General features: G+C 51.1%; 2 long non-coding RNA genes across 2 annotated transcripts; one reads left to right on the forward strand and one right to left on the reverse strand.

Annotated features, from left to right (window-relative positions):
* Positions 1-3,709: 3,709 nt before the first annotated feature.
* Positions 3,710-13,219, forward strand: LOC136019962 (uncharacterized). The gene is made up of 3 exons (XR_010615134.1): positions 3,710-3,785; positions 11,691-12,596; positions 13,043-13,219. It is a non-coding gene; the product is annotated as an uncharacterized LOC136019962 (long non-coding RNA).
* LOC136019985 (uncharacterized) lies at positions 9,006-10,008 on the reverse strand. The gene is made up of 2 exons (XR_010615144.1): positions 9,950-10,008; positions 9,006-9,702 (listed from the first exon to the last, which is right to left on the reverse strand). It is a non-coding gene; the product is annotated as an uncharacterized LOC136019985 (long non-coding RNA).
* Positions 13,220-15,382: the final 2,163 nt, after the last annotated feature.

Below are 15,382 nucleotides of genomic sequence, written 5' to 3' on the forward strand. Positions count from 1 at the left end.
GAAGTTTGGATAGGAGTCGAAGCCCTATTGAGTCTGGGCTCTGCCATGTCCTCACGCTCTGGGGTGAAGTATCCTCTCTGGAGCTGCTCGCCTCTGCCAAGATGCTTCTCCTACAGAGGCTGCCCTCTGACCCTTCCCAGCCACCTCGACCTGAGCCAGCTCCTCTGGACTGGCCTTTTGAACTGGTTCCACTCCTCTTCCACGTCTGAACCCACCACTTCTTAACCCCTCAAGCACCCCTGGCATCCCATCCATAGCAGCTCCCAGGAGTCCCACTCTCTGCCCTTACTTCAGGGGCTGTCAGCACGTCTGCCTGGGGCTGCTGATAGCACTGAGATACAGTCACTGAGAGGGCAGAGCATCCTGGTGTTCCCAGGTCTCGTTGCACATCTCCCATCTGCCTGTTGCAGATCTCTGCCTTGGGGAAACCTCATCCCTGGCAATCCCCACCAATTCCTCCCTGCCCTGCTCCTTCCTCTCCTCCTGCACATCCCCAACACTGCAGAAACCATCTGGGGAGTCATCACCTTCCTTCCCCTCCTCAGCGTGTGTTTCTCTAGATACACACACACATTCACAAACCCAAAAGAGCTCACTCTGGAGCCTGGAGAACTTCAGTTGCTTTTTTAAGCAACCAGGAGAGCTCAGCACTGTTTTCCAGCCATCTCCAAGCCCGAGCAGCCCTGATCCCACCAGTGAACCGCTGCGAATGGGGAGGAGAATATCCCAGCGAGAGGCTGGAGATGTCTGCTCCTTCCGATGTTTATTTGCCAGCCCCGGGCACTAGGGGAAGGAAAATTCACCTTCAGTTAAAGATGATGCAGGGAGGGGAGAGAGAAAAGGAGAGGATAAAGAGAGCATGTGATTCCCTGGATTCAATCAGCCAGAAGCAGTGAGGTGCTGGTGCCCTCTAATTTTTAGGTTCACAGATTTGAGGGCCAGAGGGGACCATGATGCTCGTCTGGCCTAACAATCTGTATTATGTAAAAGCCACCTGAAGCCAGACAGTGCCACCAGCTTCTTAGAAGCAACAGCAAGCACTGGGGAGCTTATAAAGACTGTGATTCTCCCAAGGTAGAGGGATGTGTGAATCCCAGCATATCCCAGGTACAGAGGAGGCCAGATACATCCACCCCAGCGGGTACCAGCTGAACAGGCAATAGCACTAGGGGAAAGAAAACATCATTTCCCTTCTGTGCCAGGCAATTCCTTTGCCCAGGAAAGAGGGATAAGCAAGCACGGAGGAAAAAAAGAAAGCCACCCCTTCCTTGTGTTTTCTTTTTGAACCTTGCCTGGAAAGGGGATCCCAGCCCTGGGGTCTCTTGGCTGCTTTGGTGTAGAACACCACAGTTTGCAGCCGTGCAGCCTTTCAGCAACGGGAGCTGAGCCCAGCCCTGAGCCGAATCCTGACCTCCTCACTCAGCCTGCAGCACCACGGAGGTGTAGTCATTGACTGCAATGTGAGTTGTTTCTCTGAAGATGGAGCCAGGCAGCATAAAACATCAGTAAAGAGCTCAGGATGCATCCCTTTAATGAGCTGAGATTGTAACACGCTGATGGAGCTTGCCAGAAGCTGCCCATTCTGTCAGGAGGAGGAGATCCTGCTGGAGAAGTGTTAAGTGGGTCCTGCTGACTCATTGGTGCAGATGGCTCTGGCCCCCACGCGAGCCAGGAGGGGGAGAGCATCCAGCATAGGGGCTGAGCTGCTGCCCCGGCATGGGAACACGATGGACGGGGCACATCAAACCAGGTTTCACTTCATTCTCCGTGTCCCATTGAGTACAGTGAGCACCAGACACCGGGCAAAGCTGAGGTGCACCCACAGGCTCCCCGTGCTCCTACGGCAGCTCTTCTTTGACAAAACACATTTATCCCTGCAAGATGCCCTCCCCAAACCCACATCAATGTCCCAGCAGAGGAACCAGAGCAAAGGTGTGACTCGAGCAGCAAGTGTGGCTCCAAACACGAGGCGGAGACCTCAGTCCTGAGCTCCTGGGGAGCCAAAGCAGGGAGGGAAAGCTGGATGGGGCACTGGGGGCCTCACATTAACGTGTTTCTCAGAACTACAGGCTGGTTTGGGTTGATGGGATCTTAAAGCTCATCCAGTTCCAACCCCCCGCCACAGGCAGGGACACCTTCCACTAGAGCAGGTTGCTGCGGGTCCCATCCAACCTGGCCTTGAACAGGCAGACAGCTCTGGCACTGGATCCATCACAGCCGTCCAGCTGCCTGGAGTCCTTCCTTTGGGAGGCGAGGGCACAGAGCTGAAAGCTTCTCGTTCCCATTAGGAGCAGGCTGCCTTTGGTGAGCCAAAGCCTGAGGTCTGTGTGGGGTGCCATGGGTAGGGATGTGTATTTCCCCACCCAAACCCCACTGCAGCACCCACCATGGAACCAAGTAACAAAGGGTTTGCACCCTCTGGAGCCTGAGCACTCCCAGAAAGCCTGTGCAGCACCTGTCCCTCTTGCCAGGCCTGATCCTAAGTCCACAGGACACAAGCTTCTCATCCAGCCTTCGTCTGTACAGCACCTCCAATCCCCAGCTCGATGGGGATGGGATGCTCCCACCACTCTCTTCTGTCCCCAGACGCTCAGAACCATCTCCCTCCCTGGCTTCCATACTGCATGCTCCCTGAGATACTTCTCCACCAGCCTGATCTTTCCTGGGAGCAGTCACCAACTGCTGTTCCAGGTCTTCCTTGGGCTTCCCAGAGGTCCCAGCCTGAGCTCCACCACATGTGTTCTCCTCCTCAGCTCCCCACAGACCAGCCGGTCCGTGCCCCCAGCAACAAATGTACCTGACCCGAGCATCCTCCCTTGCCTGGGTACCACCTTCCCGCCCCCACCGAGCCCTCTCATGTGCACTGAGCATCACGCATTCCCTGGGAATGGAGGTGGCAGATGGGGAGGGGTCAGCTCCCCCCATGGGCACTTTGGGTTCCCATTTCAACGTCACTTTCACTGGAGTGTGTGTGCAGGGATGAAAGGCTCCGTATTAAGTTGCCAATGTGATCACGTGCTGCCGGGACGTGGCTGTAGCTAAGCAGCACCACCCCCACTGCCACTTTTTGGCTGGTGACTCCTCTGCTGGCTGCTCCTTGGAGTGCCCCAAAAGGAAGGAGCAACCAGCCACAGCACCCCAGGAAGGGGCAGAGCCAGCTCTGCGCAGCCCCGGGCACCACCCCACTAAAGGCTTTGGTACTCGATGCCCAGCTTGCGGGGGTGACAGCACGAAGCTGTCCAGTCTGCAGATGCCCCCAGCACTTGAGAGTGCTCAAGGCCAGGTTGGACAGAGGGGCTTGGAACGACCTGCTCTAGTGGAAGGTGTCCCTGCCCGTGACAGGGGTTGGAGCTGGAGGAGATTTAAGGTCCCTTCTACCCGAACCACTCCGGCGTTCTAAGACCGTGCTCCACACCCCAAGGGGTGGCAGCGCCGAGCTCGGGCCAGCACCACCGCTCCCGCTCCCGAAGACAACGGGCCCCGAGGCTGCTGGAGCAGAAGGGGAACCGCCGCGGGTTCCGGCCGGGGCAGGGAGCGCCGCGCCTCAGCCCCGCGGCACGAACGGGTCCGGTGCCTCCGGAGGAACCCAGCGGTTACGGCCCAACGGCCGCTCCGGGCATCCCCGCGCGCAGACCGCAGCCGAGGCGGAGGAACAGCAAAGAGGCGGGGCGGGGCGGGGCGGGGCGGGGCGGGGCTTGCGGCTCCGCCCGAGCTGGGCGCCGGCAGCGCGGAACCGTGGCCCGGCCCGGCCCGTGCCCGGCGCAGTGCACGTGCGCCGCCCGCAGGTGAGCACGGAGCCGCGCGCCTCGAGATGGAAACACCCCCTGGGCAGTGGCGACGCGTGCCAGAGCGGCCCCGAGCGGAGACACCGCGGTCGGCTCTCTGTGGTACACGTGCGACGCTCTGGCCGCAGGCGTTCCTCTCTGTGGTAGAAGGGGCGCTCTAGCTGCCTTTCCATGGTACATGTGCGGTGCTCTGGCCACAGGCCTGCGTCTTTATGGTACCAGAGGTGCTATAGCCGGGCTCGCAGCCGCCGCGGGGGCCGGAGCTCGGGGCCCGGCGTCGTAGTAGCTCGTCCCGCGCTTTGCGCCGCTCGAGACCGGCGGGACCCGCTCCGCAGGCTCCGGCGTCCCGCGGACGCTGCGCAGACGCTCCTGAGCCCCGTGTCCGCTCCAGTGGCGCCGGGACCGAGTCCGGGAGGAGCCGCGGAGCGCCCCTGGGACCGCTGCAGCCGCCCGGGCCCCGCCGCGGCCTCACTCCACCTCTCCCCGCCGCAGCGCAGGTAACGGCCATGCCCCGGGCGCACGCGGGGGTCGAGGCTTCAGCCCCTGCCGGGGAGGGACCGGAGCTTTCGGCCGCGGCAGTTCCGGCAGAGCCCGGGCGCTCCCGCCCGCAGCAAAGACAACCCCTGCGGGGCAGGGCCGGGCCGGGCCGGGCCGGGCGGGGGCAGTGGCCGCGAGCAGGAGCGAGCTGCGGGAGGTGTCCGGGGGAGGTGCCCCGAGAGCCGGCTCCTAGCGGGACACGGAACGACGCGGAGGTTGCTCGCCTTCGGTTGTGCGCACGAAGACTTCGCTGGAGGCAGCGGAGAAGCTCCGAGCAGGAGGCGTATAGGCGGGGAATGTTATAACTAGCTGCAGGAACTTATTAGTCTCCACCTCTTGGCGTCTATGCACTGCTCTCCAGTGACTGTGGGCAGGGGTCTTGAGGATGGACTAAGCAGTCTTCCTCGCGGTGTACTTTTCACCTTTGGCACGGTTGGATGCCCCAGTAATCACAAAACTAGCTGAAAGCAGCCATATCTGTAATTCTTCTGATAGCTGGAAAAGATTTGGGAGAGTGTGACCTTCCTGCAAAATTTATTGCAGGATGGGCAGATAAGGAGTATCCCAAGCTAGCAGATGTTTGGGAGGCACTGTCTCTAAACTAACTGATAAGTAGAAGGATGGTGTGAAATCATTCATTCATGTTCAGTGGGGCCACTAAATTCCACAGACTTACAACACAAACATTGTTCTTTATTTTCGACCTAAGTTAGGCTAAAAGTACGTTAACCCTATGTTTTTCAGGCACTGGCTTTTCTTATACCAAGCTCCCCCCCCCCCTTTTCTTTTACCTTTATAAATTGTTTTTCTATGTGACTCCCTTTTGCTCAAGAGTTCTGGCCATTTTCAGCTTCTTGTCTAATCTTGTGTCTTTAGCGACCTTTGGGAACTCACAGCGGTTATAGCCACATAGCAACGGCTATGATTTGTGAAAGCCAATACGTTGATGTGCTTATTACACTCTTCCCCTCGCAGCCTGTCTCTTGGCCTCCCTCTCAAGGGAATTCCTCAGCTCACAACACATTGGAGTGTTTCCTCCTGCTCGTGGGGGATCTGAGCCTGCTCCTGGCTTTCATCCACTGCCTGGTGGGCTCTGGGGCAGGATAAAGGTGATAAAAGCATAAAGGTAAGGGGAAGAGCTGGCTGTTCCCAGACCTGATTCCTGGTGGGAGAGCTGTTGCCTTCATGGTCAACCAGAGCCAGAATGTAAAGCCTCTGGGGTTGCTGCAGCTCCTCTCAGGTTTAGGATCTCTTGGGAAGCTTTCATTCGAGGCTTCTCTGTGTGCTGTCGGTGGTGTCTGTTTCCAGCAACGACAGCAGAGGAGCAGGAGGTCTCAGTGATGAGGTTCAGTATCTGGGTCACTCACCATTGCCTCTGTGTGTTCTCTGGTGAGTTTTGATACTGGCAGAAGATGAGATGAAAGGAACATGTGCAGAAAGATGGAAGCAGGGCTGAGCTGCCCCGGGCAGAGGCCACTTGCGAAAGGGATTTGGAGGTGAGCTCCGGGTCCTGTGTTGAGGACACCAGGCGTGGGCAAACAAGGTGGCTGCTCTTTTCCTTTCCCTGTTGGGGTTTCTTGATAGCAAAACCTGGGCAGAGCCTCCTCTCCTGTGCATCCTAAAGAACAGGCTGATGCTTTGTGAGTCGTAGTGCTTGGTTCAAGGACTTAAGTCCTTTCTTTATGATGCGTATTGGCTTTGGAACTTAGCCAAGTCCTGCTTTTCCCTAGCTGTGGCTTTTCTTCATTTGCTTGAGCTTGCACATCAGAAGTGGAGAGTTCCTTTTCCTGTACTGAATTTTCAGTGTGTGTGCGCTGGAAAGTGTTCTTCCAGGACTGAGCGTTGGCTGTTCTACAAAACCTCATCTTCTGCCTGGCTGGAGACCACCAAAGGGACGAACAAGTGCTGTGGTGTATCTTCAGGTGCCTGGTAACTCTGGCTTGGGCTGTGTCAGCTCTCTGGTGCCCCAGTTCCTCAGTCTGTAGCGAGAATCCGGGAGTCTTTCAGGGTGTTGCAGCTCAGTCAGCATCTCTAAGGAGTTTCGTGGGCTTCACAGCAGTGTTTGGTCTCTTCTCACAAAGGAACAAGTGACAGGACATGAGGAAACAGCTTCAGTTTGCACCAGGGCAGGTTTAGACTGGAGATGAGGAGCAGTTTGTTCACTGAAGGGGTTGTCAAGCGTGGAACAGGCTGCCCAGGGCAGTGGTGGAGTCACCATCCCTGCAGGGGTTGAACAGATGTGTAGACGTGGCGCTTGGGGACGGGGTTTAGCGGTGGCCTCGGCAGCGCCGGGTTAATGTTGGACTCGATGATCTCAAAGGTCCATGTCTGTGACGTGGTGGCTGATTCCTGCAGCTGCCAGGAGCCGGGGTTGCATTTTGGTGGCTGCAGATCTGGCACTTCCAAGTTGGAATCTTTGTGCAGTGCTGAAGCTGCTGGTGACTTGAGGCCAGGAACCTCGTGAGCCTTTGCTGAAGGGGCACGTCCCCACCTCAGACCGTGTTCTGTTAGGAAACTGTTTCCAGGCTTTTCCCCCAGAGCTGCCTCTGGTTTAGTTTGTTCCTGCCCGGCGAGTTGTTGTCTGAGAGCATGGAATAGCTGATTTTATTGTTAGTGTTAGAAAAAGGGGCGAATTTTTTACGATAACTATATAAATAGTAGAAATGATTATATTTGAACAATTTATAAATCAATAGTGTGGCTTTGGAAATACTGTAATTTTGCAGTATTGTTTGTAGTTTCGTACCATAGTTATTCAGTAGCCAATGTTAACAATGGTAGGCTTGGTGGCAAGAGCCAACATAACCATATATGGTGAAGGGTATATGGGTGGATTTAAGAAAGTATTGTGAAAGTCTGTCGAAGCAGAAATTATGGACACACCAAGGGTAGTCAAGTGAGAATAAGAGAATGCTGGCGTCCACACAATGGTTGGTGTATATGCAAAGAGCAGAAAGGTGCTGCACATGTATTAGTTAATGATGTAATCCGTGTTGCATGTGTATTAGTGACCAAATTTTTAGTGTATAAATTGCGAACACGATGTGACGAGGTCGAAGCCAGATTTGGGCGAGTGCCCCTGGTTTCCCAGCGCTGCAATAAAGCACCTCATATAACCATTCCGGTGGTTATGTATTTATTCTTATGCTAACATTAGTGCCAACTTCGAGAGCTCTGCAATCTTCAGCCCTGGAGTGGAGAAGCAGGTTGGGCAGCCATAGCTGCAGTGTTGAAAGAGCATGGCGGAAAATCACAAGTCTTCGATAAGCAAAGCTCGCCGAGTCTGTGTCTCCCCAGTGGTGCCACATTTCTGTGCATTTGAGACCAAAGTGCTGTTAAATCCTGCTGGGTTGAGAGCTGCCCTCCAGGAATGGATAACCAGGACAGGGTGCTCTGTGTGGCTTCACATCTTAATGCTTGGAAGGTTTTGCCCTTGCATTGAGGAGCTGTTACAGATCTCCCTCTGAGAAATGGTCCCATGATCTCCAGGCTAAGATTTAACCCTGGCTGGATTCTCTTCCGTGCTGGTGGTGTCCTTCAGAAGCAGCAGAGATCCCCCTCATCCTCCTCCTCAGTGTTTTGATGCTCTTCTAGAACTGACCTAATGCCTGGATTCCTCCACTCCCTGTGCCTCTACCCAGGGTCACTTTTCTCTCTGTCCCATAGCTCTGTAGTTCTGCCCAGGAATGGGGTATTCAAAGTGGGGAGGCCAGAGAGAGGCCGAAACCTGCAGCAGATGAGGCTTTGGCAGCACGTTGTGGTCCTTTCTGGAATTGCTTTGTTGTGGTCCCTTCTGGAATTGCTTTGCCTGATAAATCCTGGGTGCTCATTGGTTTCCCAGGACTGTTTTCTGCTGGGAGTCACAAAGCAGGAGACGCCCTGTGTCTGCTGCTGCTGCAGCTGCTGCATTGGATGGGCTGAGGTTGGTTAGAAATCTCCCTGAGCCCCTGACGGTTCCTTGCTGTCCGTGAGTGATGGGCAGGAGCTGGGGGCAGGCAGGGCTCACGTGCAGCTCCAGCCTCCCTCCCGGTCCTCTCCTGCCCTTATCCCAGAAACGGGGGGAGGCCAACAAGAGAGAAGAGGCTGAAAATGGGCCTCCCAGCCCTCTTCGGCCTTTCCTTTGATCCCACCCACTTCTCCCCTCCTCAGTGCATGAGCTCTCTCTCACCTCTTGTGTCCATCAGTGATGACTGTGGGGATGCGTCCAGCTTTCCCAGAGTGCTGCCAGTGCCTGGCATGGGGATGTGGGGCTGGGCAGCAGCAGCAACTCCTGCGTGTGTGTCCCTGTGTGTGTGTCACCAGTGTCACCAGTTCTGTCCCGTCTCTCCCAGCAGCTCAGGCTGTGGTGCTCCGGCTGTGTGGCAGCTCCAGCCCGGCCTTGCTGTGGCTGCCCGGTGACACCAGGCCCGTCCTCGCTGCTGCCACTCGCTGCCACCACACGGTGCCGGAGTCCCTCAAGTGTGCCTGGCAGTTACACCGCGGCCAGCTCGGTATGTGCTGGCTCCTGTGTCCCTGCTCCCAGCCAGTCCTGACCCTGGTCCCTGGAAGTGATTTCAGTTACCTGTGTTCTTCTGAAATGGTTTCCCCAGGACCTCTTTGGTCTGGTCTGGCGTCTGTCTGCTGAGGCCAGTTAGATGTTGGTACTTGGGTTGATACGCGGATTGACTCCACAACTCGTTAAAGTTGTAAAGTAGGTATGCTTTATTCAGCGCTGAGGTGCATGGGGATCGTTCCTCCAAAGCATGCACACCCAGGGTCGTTTTTCCTTTACATTTATTCCCTTAAGGCATACATATGCATTAGATTACTGATACGCCTATACGTATTTAGTATGTGTCCCCGCTTCGTATTATAATGAGCTAGAAGGTCCTTTGCGCCTGCGCAGTGCCCCCTCTGGTCATGGGCAGGGGTCTCAAGATGAAGTAAATGAGTCTTCCTCCTGTGGGCAGGGATCCTCAAGATGAAGTAAACGAGTCTTCCTCTTCTTAAACTTTTCACCTTTTAATCTTCGCGCATGGCTTTAGGGTTTAGTCGGTACCTCATCCATAAATCATCAGCTTCTCCCCCTTATCAATAGACCCAGACATTCGCATTTCCTTGTCAATAGTTGCTTATCAGTAGAATCAGGCCTCTGTCTCCTCCCCTTATCAGTAGTTTGTGCCTTGTTCTGTTTAGTAAGCATGATAGGTGTTTACAACAGACAATACTTTTGTTTAAGCAAGGAATTCTTCTAACTCTCTTATACAATCCCCTGTATTGTTCCCATGTACATTTATTAACCCTGTATCACTGCAGGACGCAGTGGGCGTCTTGTACAAAAGGTTTTGCATTTTATCGGTGTATACGCACAAGAAGCAGAGGGCATCTCGTGGTTGGGGTCCTGCAAGAAAGATTTTGGTTTTACCCATATACAATCTGTCGTGGTTTAAACCGATCCACACAGCTCATCCACTCGCCCCTCCCCCCCCGACCCTCCCCACTCCCGGTGGGATAGGGAGGAGAATCAGGAGAATGTAACTCCCACGGGTTGAGATAAGAACAGCCCAGCAACCAAGGTACAACACAAATCACTACTGCTACCACCAATGATAATATTGATAAGAGAAAATAACAAGAGAATACGATACCACCGCCGAACGAGTTCGACCCCCCCGAAGAGAGAGAGTGCCCTTCCGGGTAACTCCCAGTTACCTCCCTGGGCATGACGTGCTGTGGTACGGAATACCTCTTTGGCTAGTTTGGGTCAGGTGTCCTGTCTCTGCTTCCTCCCGGCCTCCCCTCGTCCCCAGCACAGCATGAGACTCACAAAGTCCTTGGCCAGAATAAACATTACTTAACAACAGTTAAAACCAATCGGTGTTATCAGCTGTCTGCCCAGGCTGGAAGTCAAAACACAGAGCTTGAACCAGTTACTAAGAAGGAGCAAAACGGCTCCTGGTAAACCCAGGACACAATCGCAAGAAGCAGAGGGCATCTTGTGGTTGAGGTCCTGCAAGACGAGGTGGGCGTCTTGTAGAAAAGGTTTTGGATTTTACTGGTATTTGACTTACGTTGTGGCTTGTTATAGTTATGATTTTGGTCTTGTGATTTTGGTATTGGTGACAGACTGTTATAAATGTATTATTAATTGTTATCTCTGTTTCAAGTGTTGTAACTGTGGAGTGTCTATTTTGTGGCTCATTATAGTGATGATTTTGGTCTTGTGATTTTGGTATCGGTGGCAGGTTGTTATAACTGTTGTTAGTTTGATACAATTTTAGTCTCTGACTCAAGTGTTGTAACTGTGTGGAGTGTGTCTGTGGGATCCCGTGTGTGTGTGTGTGTGTGAGAACGTGAGATTGATAATGGGAAATCAGCAGAGGGGAGAGATCTTGAAAAAGAGTCCTTTAGGGTGCATTTTGGCACGTTTGAAAGAACTGGGAGGGTTTCCTGGGGGCTCGGTAAATGAGAAAAGGTTGATAAAAATATTGTGACGGATGGTGGCCTTTGTATAGTTTGGAAGATCAGGAAAAATATCCTAAAAATGGAACTTGGAATTATGATACATTGTTGCAATTAATGTTGTTTTGAGGTGGCAAGGAAAATGGGATAAGTAATGTATGCAGATATGTTTTTCACTTTAAGAAACGACCCCAAGTGACAGACGGAATGTGAAATTAATATACCTCTGCCAGATCCCTTAATTTTGGCTTTGGAAAAGGGCAGGGAAAAACTGAAAGCTAAGCTGGAGAGATGTTGTTCAGATTGTGATACTGGGGAAAGATGCTAAGGAAAACCAAGAGGGCAAGGAGGGGAGCTCGGGCAGTTCCTGTGTTTGAGCGTGGGATGAGTGCTGGGGAGGCAGAGGTGGAGGGATGTCGGGCGGAGGTGGGGGAGTGGGTTCGTCTCCTATGAGACCAGATCTGTGTGTGCTGTGGGGAGTTTGGACGTTGGAAGAGAGATTGCCCTGGGGGGAGTGCCATGGGGTGGCTCCGGTGGCTGAATTGGAACTAGACTGATGGGGACCTGGGGAATCTACCCTAGCAGATCCACCTGTTAAATTAAAACTAGGGACTAGAGGAAATAAAGTGGAATTTTAGTGGATACAGGAGCAACTTATGCGGCATTAAATCAGAGGGAAAAGAATTTGTTACAGATTTGGGAGCTACTGGTCACCAAGAAAAAGAGGAAAAAAAAAAAAAAGGAGGCGTTCTTTCTGAAACCCTTAAACTACAAATTGGGAAAACAAATGGGAAAGCATAAATTTTATGCATGCTAAATTCTCCGAAATGTTTAGGATGAGACGCAACATTTAAAGAAGGCAAAATGGAATTAAGAGTTAAAAATGATCAATTAAATGCAGTTTTGAGTTTCTCTTTAATTCAACAGAAAAGCAAACAGGAGGACCTCCCTGAAATAGAAGAAATCCTTAATCAGGTATATCTGGGAGTATGGGCGTGTGAAGTTCCAGGTAAGGCGAAAAATGCTTTGCCTGTTGAAGTAGGAATAAAAAGGGTGGTGGGGGCTGCCCAATTAGAATAAAACAATATCCCCCTAAAATTGCAGGGAAAGGGAATTAAAAATCATTGATAAATTTTAAAATATAAATTATTAATTGAATGTGAATTGGAATATAATACTCCTGTCTTGCCGGTAAAGAAATAAAGTTGCAGATTGGTTCAAGATCTCAGAGCAATCGACAAATTTGTAGAGGATATTAATTCAGTAATAGCTAATCCGTATACCTTATTGACTAAATTGAATAATAATCAGAAATGGTTTGCCGTCTTGGATTTAAAGGACTCTTTGTTTACCATTGGCCAAAGAAAACCAGAATTTATTTGCTTTTGAATGGGAAAATCCTGACACAGTAAGGAAAACCCGATTAACTTGGACAGTATTACCTCAAAGGTTTAAAAACAGTCCAGCGAGTTTTCAAAATCAGCACTGGCACTAGAATCATGGAAACCACCCACTCAGACGGGGACTCTGTTACAAGATGTGGATGACCTATTAATTGCCATAGAAACAAAGGAAGAACGTGTCCAGTGAATGGTGGGATTATTGAGTTTTCTGGGACTGAGTGGTTATTGGGTATCCAGACAAAAGGCCCAACTAATCCAAACCTGAGTTTCCTACCTAGGATATGAAATAACAGGAGAACAGAGAGAACTTGGAACTGCTCGAAAAGAAGCCATTTGTCAAACTCCACGACCATCGACCACCAAGTTGCTCCGGACGTTCCTGGTAATGACTGGACGATGCAGGCTTTGGATGCATGATTCTAGTGTTCTGGTAAGACCCCTATGTGAACTGTTAAAAGAAACCCCTCTCTCTTTGGAATGGACTGTTTCAGCAGAGGAGGGCTTTAGAAATTTAAAAGACAAAGCTAATGAGAACTGCAGCTCTGTGTCTGGATGTGACTGAATCCTTTTGGCTATATTCCTATGAAGAGCAGTGAATAGCTTTGGTGGTCCTTACTCAGAAACCTAGTGACTGCATGAGTAAGGTCCCTCTCTCCCAGCTCACCATGGACCTGACCCCAGGCACAGCCAGGCTGCCCTGAGCCAAACCATTGCTCTGTCTTACCTGCACTACATTAAAAACCCCAGCCATACAGAGCTGCAGTCAGGGGTGTGCTGAGGTTAACTGAGGCTCATCCCCAAGGGCACCCCCTGGTTTATGACTCCAATTAATTTATTTTTTTACTCCAATTACTGTTACCTTTTTTTCCCCTCCAGGAAAAGCTTATGTGCAAGAGCCCTTTAGGGAAAATAGGCTCCACGCTGGGTACAAGTTACTCCTGGGGACGTTCCAATTGGACACAGGAGGGAAATTTTTCACAATGAGAACAGTCAGCCTTTGGAATAATCTCCCCAGGGAAATGGTGGATTCCCCAGCACTGGATATTGTTAAGATTCGCCTGGACAGGGTGCTGGGACCGCTCCATCCTGCTCCCTGCTCCCCTCTAAAAGCAAACCCCGCTTCTGAGATGGCAGCAAGCAAACGCCTCTGTGGCTGCCACAGCGCCGGCGGCCCCAGGGGAAGCAGCCGGTCCCTGGGACACCGCGACCCGGCCAAGTGCTGCCCGGAGCAGCCTGCTGGTAGCTGGAGCAGTTATCTCCAGATATGGAGAACACTCCCCAGCCCCAACAGTGATGGTGAAGAGAGGGACACTCACTGCCGGACGTGGTCCACACCGTGCCTACAAAATGAAGCATCTCATCTAGCAGTCACCCACGTGCAAATGCAGGTCTCAAAGTGGCTTGGAGTAAGCCTGTTTGATGCTACAGGTGCTAAGAGATGCTAACAAAGTGCTTTGGAAATAAGCCTGAGAGAAGGTATCGCTGAGAAGTATTTGCAAGCACTTTAATTTGATATTCATTTGGTTTTAAAAAATTGACTTTTTCCCTGCAAGACAAGCTTAAATATTTGTTATTTGCACTGCAAATGTTAACAACAACAAAAATGCAGTAATATTTATGGGAAGTCAGGCAGTGAAGTGGGGATTGGAAGCAAGAAACCAGCTTTAAAAAAAGAGAATAAAACCAATTAAAATTGTCAGGAAAGCATTTGTAAGGAGAAACTCCACAGCAAACTCTGTAACACTTAGGTGGAAAGATCTCTGTCTCCAAGACAGTCCTGTTTTCCTTTCTCCAATTCTCCCCTCTTCCCTAAATCTAAACAAGCATTCTCGGCCCTTGAATGTAAAAAGAATGGCTCTCTAAATGCTAAGGACCACTCCAAACCTGAGATTTCCGTCTGTTTATCAGCAATGCTTGTTGATGTTTCCACTTGGAGGAAATAAGGGTTTTTTTTCGGGGGGGGGGGGGGTTTAGGGGTTTCTTCTTCCTTAGACTGCATACTCATTTATGAGCCCCACCACACTGTTGCAGCTGCGCATCAACTTTTTATGATTTTTTATGATTATTATTTATGAGGTAAAAATCAGGCACGATTACTGCAGAATAGACCCGATTCAGTTAGACCTAACCATCACGGAAAGAATGAGCTTTAATCTTACTTCCTTTACCTCTTACTTAATTCCTTCCCTATTCATAGTGGGTTTCTCTCTTATTCACTTGAATCAGAATTGACTTCTTTGAAATTCAGAGGTGGGCCAGATTGCTGTTTCCCATACAAAGCTCAGCACAGTTCCTGTTTTTCCAGGCCATTTTACCAATGCACATTCATAGTTATTATCCAGCCTGATCTCCTGAAGTATTGAAAAGTGTCCCCTTTTACATATACTAATTTGTTTTCCAACACTCTAGTAGCTTTGCCTAAAGTCCAGGTCATTCTTTTCATAGGCTCCCATCGCTGTGGCTGTTGTTTGTCCCCTGGAAACGGGGTAGGCTGCTTGTGCTGCTGGTTTCCCCAGCTGATATCCAACACAAGTCACTTCTGGTTGCAAGAAACCACATTCATCATTAAAAAAGCAAAGTACTGAATCAGAGCCTTCCTCTGCTCCAATGTGCCCATAGTTTATAGCGGGGCACCTTCATGTATTTGCAGATAGTCACTGCAGGTTTAAGATGCTGAAGAGGGCAGGTCTTGACCTAATGGGACATAGAAGCCTCATTTGGACCTCTTGGAAGAAAAACACTTTTAATTAACTTGTGCTGAAAAAACAGTGTTTCACAAACATGATGGTTGTGACCTCCCTTACATCCCAGTGCCTGGGACCACACTAAATTTAACAGCAGATTCACCTGAATGCCTTAGATTTACCACTGTGCTGAAGCCTCAAATGAAGCTGCCACAGGGAATGCTCCCCACTCTCCCACAGCTTCACAACCATACTGTTTGTATTTACTCAAATTACCCAATTAACCATTCCCTGAGCAGGCGGAACCACTGGAAACAACTTCCAGCCGTACGTAAATACAGAAAGACATCAACTCGCTCACACTTCCCTGAACAACCCTTTCCTCAAGCCAAACCCAAGGTAAATAAGCTTCTACACTGAGATACTAGAGTTGGCAGGCACAAGCACCTTCACTGATAAACACTACTAGTTAGAATCAGTAGGTACCAAGACAAATCTCAGCTTTACAAGGAGACACTTGGGGCCTGAGATG

This window comes from Lathamus discolor, chromosome 10 (genome assembly GCF_037157495.1).
Source record: "Lathamus discolor isolate bLatDis1 chromosome 10, bLatDis1.hap1, whole genome shotgun sequence".
NCBI lineage: Eukaryota > Metazoa > Chordata > Aves > Psittaciformes > Psittacidae > Lathamus > Lathamus discolor.